This window comes from Pteropus vampyrus, unplaced genomic scaffold, assembly GCF_000151845.1.
Source record: "Pteropus vampyrus isolate Shadow unplaced genomic scaffold, Pvam_2.0 Scaffold4, whole genome shotgun sequence".
Lineage (NCBI taxonomy): Eukaryota > Metazoa > Chordata > Mammalia > Chiroptera > Pteropodidae > Pteropus > Pteropus vampyrus.
This window is the reverse complement of record NW_011888785.1, coordinates 13,252,574-13,260,842: the sequence shown is the minus strand read 5'-3', so window position 1 is coordinate 13,260,842 and position 8,269 is coordinate 13,252,574.

Genomic DNA, 8,269 nt, shown 5'->3' with positions numbered 1-8,269 from the left:
CTACTCACAGGATACCCCAAAATGTATTTCAGATAGATGATAAATCTAAATATGGAAAATAAATAAATAAACCTTTTATAAGATAACAAAAAAACATACTTCATAACCTGTGTAAACATTTCTTAAACAGAACAAAGTCACATCCATAAAAGAAAATATTAATAAACTGAATTTCATTAAAATTACAAATGTTCTGTCCATCAAAAGATATGTTTGAGAGGGTGAAAAGACTCAACAAAAAGTAGGAGAATATATCTTCAATACAGTTATCTACAAAAGACTCATACTTACAAATCAATAAGAAAAATGATGTTAACCAAAATTTTTAAAAAGCCAAAAGTTGAACATTCACTGCACAAAAGAAGACTCCAAATGGTCATTAAGCATAGGAAAAGGTGTTCGATTCCATTAGTCATCTAAGGATTGCAGATAAAAATCACAACGAGATATTTCTACACATCCATCAGAATGGTTAAAATTAAGAAAAGAAAACTGATGCTATTAACTGTTGGCAAGGAAGCAGAGCAACTAGAACCCTCCAGGATTATGAATGGGGGGTACGTTGGTACAGCCACTTTGGAAAACTATTGGTCAGTATCTACTAAGCTGCACATTAATGTACTCCATTATCCAGAATTTCTAATTCTGCATGTATGTCCAACAGAAATGTTTATATATATGCATTAAAATACATTGCACAAAAAGATATTGTATAATATTTAAAAAACCTGAATATAACATATGTTCATCAACAGTTGAATGGATAAATTGTAGTATATTCATACAGTAAAATACTATACACAACAAATAAAAAAGAATGAATTACTGCAGTATGCTAAACAGAAGACTACAACAAAAATGGTTTATTTATCACTCATGCTATGTGTCCATTGCAGGTTGGCTACAGTGCTGCTTCCTGTCATCATCAATCCAGGATCCAGTATGGCACAACAGACTGTATCTAGAGCATCACTATCTTGGGGACAAAGAGAAAAGAGATACAGTGAAATACATACTGGCTCTTAAAATTTCTACCTGGAAGTGCCATATGGTTTACTCTACCAACATTTCATTGGCCAAAGTAAGTAATATGGCCACTTTTGAGTTCAACAGCACAGATATGTATCATCGGTCCACTGAGGGTAGTACATCAAAAAGAGAACCAAGTTATTTAGGCAATAGTTACCCAAACTACCATAGAGGTTTAGCAAGTGAGTATCTGGCTTCTCTCTTGGGCAAAGGAAATAATTTTGAATGTCTGTGTCTGGTTCCTTATAAGTAGAGGCTGAGGGGGGATTTCAGAAGCAAATGACTGATTGAGAGAGCGCTTATCAAGAAAAATCCTGGTAAGTGGGGCGAGTAGCAAGCTAAAGATAGGGAAAAGACTTAAATGTTTAAACTCATTCATGGTAGGGCACATATGACTTTGTAATTTCCATTTATTATGTATGTATTGTGTGTGACTTTTAACAGATAATGTGATTCTTTTGAATACTAGTAGGCTTCTCTAGAATTTATTCACAATTTATTTTATAAAGATCTTGAGTTTACATTCTACCCGCAGACAATCTTCAGATTCACTGCAAAAGCTACTTTTTTTTTTTATTTTTTTTTTGCTGTAGTGGAAATTGTTTACAGCTTACAGAATGCTTCATCTGCTCTTCATTTAGGTTTTACTTCTTAATGGAACCAATGACATTCTACAGGTTTATGTGATTCACCAGGCAGGTGTTAGAAAACTACAGAGCTCTTCTAGTGGGCAATGCCTAGAGCTCAACTGACACAATTTTGTGGTAAGTATTCATTTCACCAGTTCCCAAAGTCATCTCCGAACTTTTTCTGCTATGTCTGTTCTAGAAAGTATAAAACTGAGAGTTAAAAGTTTCCATTACATTCTCTGCTTCTAATGAGGCACATTCCTCTTGGTTCTCCTCGTGGGATGACTTGACCTTGACTGTGCTAATTATGGTCTTTTACATCTTCAGTAAATTGCTTTCCTGAACAACTTCATTGCATGGGAAAAATGAGTTTTGGCAAAAGATAAGTGATTTGTTTTCTTGCTATATTTCTTGCTAAATTCCTGTAGTATTATGGCAAACAATATGAACACAAGTACATCAATGATACCAAGTGTGCACCAGGTGTTCTGTGATAATGTGGTGGAAACACTAAATCAGCACTTTCCACCTCTTTTCCAGTATATTTGGGTGCAGTGTTTTAAAACCCTGGCTAAGTACTAGAATTGTGTAGGGAGATTTTATAAAATGCCAGTGTGTCTTCCTGCTCTGCAGAGGTAGAAACTAGAACCTATATTCCACCAATTCTCTTGAAGCCACAGTACAAGATGTAATTTTGTGTCTATAAATCAGAATGGCTTGAGCAAGACTAAAATTTGAAACTGATTGAGGAAAGAGGAAATATTGCGAACATATTTTGCTAGTATGGACCTTGGCTATAGACATGGCTCTGAACCCTCCAGTTCTTATGATTCTTTGAGCTCTGGTCTTACCTATAGTGGCTGCAACTATCTACACAGCTACTAACAATGCATGAGGTTGCTTATATGCCCACCTACCCATTAACACTTAGCAATATTGAGCCTTTTAATTTTTGCTAGTCTAATAGATGTAAAATAATTTAAGAGTGCTGTTTTAATTGAGACTTCTTGGATTACTAAAGATTATCATCATCTTTTTATGTGTTCCACTTTTTCCCTCTTCTTTAAATTGCCTCTTCACGCCATTTACCTTATTCCTTGGGATTGCTACCTTAACTTTATGTTCTCAAGAGTTCCTAATATATTTTGCTTAATAATATTTTGTCAGTTTAATGTTGCAAATATTTCTCATTCTTATATTAGTCTATTATCTTTGTCAATGGCGACCTTCCCTGAATGGAACTCCTCAATTTTGATGACTCAAATTCAAACGACTTTTTTGTCTTAGGTTTATATTTTGAAATTTTGTTTCAGAAGTCCTTCCCTATCCTTGGGTCATAAAGGTACTATCTTACATTACCTTCTATTAACTCTAAAGGTTATAGACTCTTGTTTGGTAGTTAACTAGTGAGGTTAAGTAGAACATAGTTTTATTTCCCTCCATAGAGTGTGTCTATTCTCTCAATGTGAGTTCCTAAACAAATATCCTTTCCCTATAAATTGGTACTGCTAACTTAATCTTATACTAATTCCCCAAAGATCTCTACTCTATTCCATTTATCTATTTGTGTGTTTTTTTTGTGTTTTTTTTTTTTTTTTTGCCTGAATACTAACCTGTTTTTATTATTAGGCCTATCCCTGCTCTTTATTTTTATTTTTTGAAGTTGACTTAGCACTTCCATATGCATGAAAAATCTAGTGTGAGATACGTCATATATATCTAGGAGTTTATAAAATACATATGTACAATTATAGAATAATTATAAATGAAATATCAATGTAAATCACCATCCAGGCCAGCAAATGTTATATTGCCAGCACCCCAAAAGTTTTCCATGTATCTTTCACTGACCACAATCGCCATCTTCCCTAGAAGCAACCAGTATCCCAACTTTTGTGATCACTACCGCCTCCTTATTCCAACTTAACCACTTATGCATGCATCCTCAAACAACATTGTTTAATTTTGCCTGTTTTGAAATTCTCCCCTGATAAAATCATACACTTGTATTCATTCTTGTTTTCCTTAGCTCAATATTATTTGTGAGATTTATCCATGTCATTGCATGTGGCTCTAGTTGCGATATACATTGCTGTATAGTATTTCATTATATGAATTTACTACAAGTTATATTTATCCATTTAAACTTTATTAACACTTGCTTTTCTTTAGGTATTAATTTCTCTTAATGTGAAGATTTTTTTATTACTAATTCTTTAATGGTTTTAGAATTATAATATTTCCAAATGCTTCTTGAGACAGTTTAAGGAACTATGCTAATAGACACTAGTTACCTACTCAAATCCCTCTTTTCTGGGCACCAGGCTACCCAACTAGCCTCTCTTCCAATTATGTATAGCCTTATGACTATGCTCTTATTAATAGAATGTCAGTAGAAGCAGCTTGTCCTATTTCCAGATTTGGCCCTGAAGACATCTGGTGTTTCTCCACACACTCTTTTTCCCATTTCCATGGGATAGAATCTAATATAATGATTGATCATGAAGACGATAATGCTCTATAGAATACATGCAACTACATGAAAACTGCTAGATCCCTAAAGTACCACAAGGATCAAAATTTTTACACTGTGCTGTCTCAAAAAAAGTTATCTGAGCTCTTTTATGTCAGCAGTCCCCAACATTTTTGGCACTAGGGACCGGTGCTCCTATGAGAATTTAATGCCTGATGATCTGAGGTGGAGCCAAGGAGGTGATGCTAGTGTTGGAGAGCGGCTGCAAATACAGATGAAGCTTGGCTCACTTGCCTGCCACTCACCTCCTGCTGTGCGGCTCAGTACTGGTCTGTAGCTTGGGGGTTGGGGACCCCTGTTTTATGTGACAGAGAATATATGTATACACACACACACACACACACACACACACACACATATACATACACACACACACATATATATACACATATATACATATATATAGATAAATAAAATTAGCAAGCACTTATATAACACTAGCATGTAATAAGCACTGTTCCGAGTTTTATATATACTAATCCTTTAATCCTCTTACCAACCCTCTTTTATTACCTTCAATTTTAAAGATGAGAAAATTAAGACATAAAGAAGGCCAGAGATGCTCAGCTAGTAAATGTTGGGATTCGAATCCAGAAAACGGCTCCCTAGTTGGTGCTCTTACCCACTGTGATTTTCTACCTTTCAGCAATGTCTGTATTCTTTAAGCCACTATATTTGGGGTTACCTATTACAACCACTTAGCATGACCTTAAAAATATAGGAATTTGTACCTAGATGTGGGGATTCTAAAAATAACATTAAATATACAGTTAGACTAGAGTTAAGGAAACAGATATTGCAGGCTACAAAGCTGGAGATCCTTGTAATGTCATCCAAAAAATATTTAATAAAACCATTTCCTGCAGCAACTTGAAAGGTTGGCCATTTACCCAGAGAGCAAACAGAATGTTGGTGTGTCTTCATTGTTCCTTAATGTTTTCCAGAGGACAGTAGGAAAATTATGTTCTTAAGTAAGAACTATCAGTCATAAAGCAGAAGGCTATAGAGAAGGTCTAGAAATTTGGTTTTGTGCTGCAAGAGCAGGAAGATTGCTACAGCTGATAGCCTTTTGAAATGTCTCCCACTAAGGAAAGCCCAGGGATCCAGCACTGTGGGGGATTATAGTAATGGTGATGCCTCCTTTCCTCCATTCATTCAGTTGGCCACAAAGGAGATAGCATTTAAATTGGAGAGAGAAATTTGTAAACAGGGAAATCTGGAAGTAAAATAGGCTTAAAAAGTATGCTCCAAAAGGAAAACCAAGTGTTATTGCTGGCACACAGCATTGACTGGAAACAAACAGACACAGAACCCTATCAAATTTCTAAGATACTTACATTTCAAAAGCAACCAAGAGCCTGCCCTAAAAAATGTCCTCAGACTCTCAAACCTACACCTGTAGGAAGGAGGCTACCAAAATTGCATAGTCTTTCCAAGACCTATGTCAGTTGTGGCCTTAAAGCATGGTGCACTAGGTAGAATTCCTCCAAAATTTGGAATCATAGAGGACATGGGGAAGTACACCACTGCCAAGACAGGAAAACCTCTCGATTCCTGTCTGGTGGAATAATCTCATTACGATGGACCAGCCGCTGCTGAGTGTATTCTGTTCTTCCTTTCTTTTTCTATGGTTGTTTATTATAATTATTCTGCTCATACTCAACCATCGTAATTGGATATGTTGCGGTCGCAATACTTTTATTTTCTAGGCTGCCATATGCAGCCATATCTGGACCTAATGCAAAGGTCAAATCATCACCCACAGATCCTGTGCTTTGAGCTGAATGCAGAAATTCGATGGAACTTTGTGTTATATTCCCTGATAAGGGAGTCATTGTGTAAGAAAAGGGTTCGGATAAATATTTATTGGCCAAAGAGTAAAAACTGTGGCACAGATTGCTGATTCTTCACTAAAATTTATCTTTTCTTTGTCCTTGAACACAGGTCTCTCCAGTGATATTACATCACCCATTTTTCCTTGCAGTTAGTTAGATGCAGCCTTGTGTTTAATTTTTACCACTGGTAAGTGAGAAAAAAAATGACCACCATTTCTGGCCCTGGGCCTTAAGACATTGAGTATTTGTCTTTGGCGTCCTCTATCCTCTATCTCCTTCCAGTTTGATGAAACACAGACATGATGGTGACCTAGCTTCCAGCATTCAGATAACTACAGCCATTGAAACAATGGTGCAGCAACATGATGAAGCTGTTTGCTGCTCAGGATCCACTCGATACAACTGTCCTGAAGGCTTTGTGGGCTCCCATAACAGTTCCCTTGTCTTCTGACTTCTAGTGGGAGGGTAGAAGGGGAGTTAAGTCAGGTATTTATACCATCTGTTCTCTCTGCTGGGTTGTCACAGGTTGGCTGCTTCCTTTACCAGTGACCGCAGCAGCTATTGGAAGAGTGTCTGCTTTCTCTACTCTCTTCCGGTTGTAGTAACTCCTTCCACCCCTTGTTCTTCCAAACCTACAGTTCAGAAGAGTCCCTGAACTGTAGAAGAGTCCCTGAACTGACCATCTCTTCCACTCCATTGCTAGCACTGGAGTGTTGGACTGTGTCTTGTTAGTTTCCCTTAACCTCCCCACCCTTTGTCAGTCCCTTAAAGAACTTCCCTCGAAAGCCCTGTTTGAGTGTAAGATCCCTTCTGTTTCTTATAAGATCCTGACCACTGGTCTACATGGCGCCATCAAGGGAGGCTGCCCATCATTCACTCCCTCGAGAACTGAAAAATGAAAGAGGAATAAACATTTCTTTTTGAGGCATTGTATTTTTTGTACTTTATATTAGAATAGTTTAGCCTTACTCTATTTAATAGTATTATATTTTTTTCTAGGAGTTTGTTCTTTTCATCAAAATTTCAAATTTCTTGGTATAAAGTGGTTCATCAACTCCACTTTTTATCTCTCTAATGTCCACAACATCTGCATGTCTTATTTTTCATTTCTGATATTGAATAACTGAGCTGTTATTTTTATTGATAAGTTTTACAGGATATATATTACTTTTTATTAATCTCTTTTAAAAAAATGAACTTTTGGCTTTTGTTGTATCTCTACATTATATATGGTTTGCTGTTTCATTAGTTCACTAATTATCGTAACAGATGACCACACAACTTAGCATCTTAAAACAATCAGAAACCTTTTATCATGATGCAGTTTTTGCGAGCAATGTAGAAATGGCAATGTTTTTATATAACCTAGTCTTGGCAGTCACACATCATCATTTCTAGAATACTCTATTGATTATACAAGTCAGCCATATTTATGTGAAAGGGAGCTATACGAGGGAATGAATACCAGGAAGTAAGATCATCGTAGCTGTCTACCATATTGGTTTTTGTTCTTATCTTTGTTTTTTTTCCTGATGTCAATACCACTAATCATCACCTTAGTATCCCCACCCACATCTCTTCTGGGGAAGAGAAGACAATGAATCATCAAAATGCAGCATTTATTGTGAGGGGCAATCCCTCTCCTTCCCAAGCTAAGTGAAGGAAAAAGCACAAGATAATCACAGGAAGATGGGGAATGCCTACATGAAGGGGAACCCCAGAGCCTTGTGACTTTCATAGGCTCTCCCTATGAAAGGGCACATCAGTCCCTCAGCAATCAGATCTTCCTAATCTCTCTGGGGGTTTTTAACATAGAACCTTTCTTAATTTGGCCTGGAGAGAAGGCAGGGCAGGGCCAATTCTCAGGAACCCACCAGCATCTAAATGCCCTTAGATTTTCCATCTTTGACTCTCTGTGTTCCCCTAGATATGGTAAACTTTATCTAATGTAGTGGGTATAAAGTTTAGGGATAGGGAAAAAAACTATTATATTTTTCAAAACTGTTTACATGCTTAGTTGTTATTTTTTTCAGTGTCCACCTGATGGTTAGGCATTTGAAACTTAAAATCTGAGACTTGATTATAACATTCTGCTGAGTCATTTCTAACTGAGCAATGTTCTTTAGGAATTAAAAAGGTCTCCCCAACTCTCCATCCCCAGAAGAGAAAAAAAAAAATCAACCAACCACTTCCCAATAAAAGTCACAAAAAGAGAAGTGGGTGGAATCCTTGGCTATGCTGAT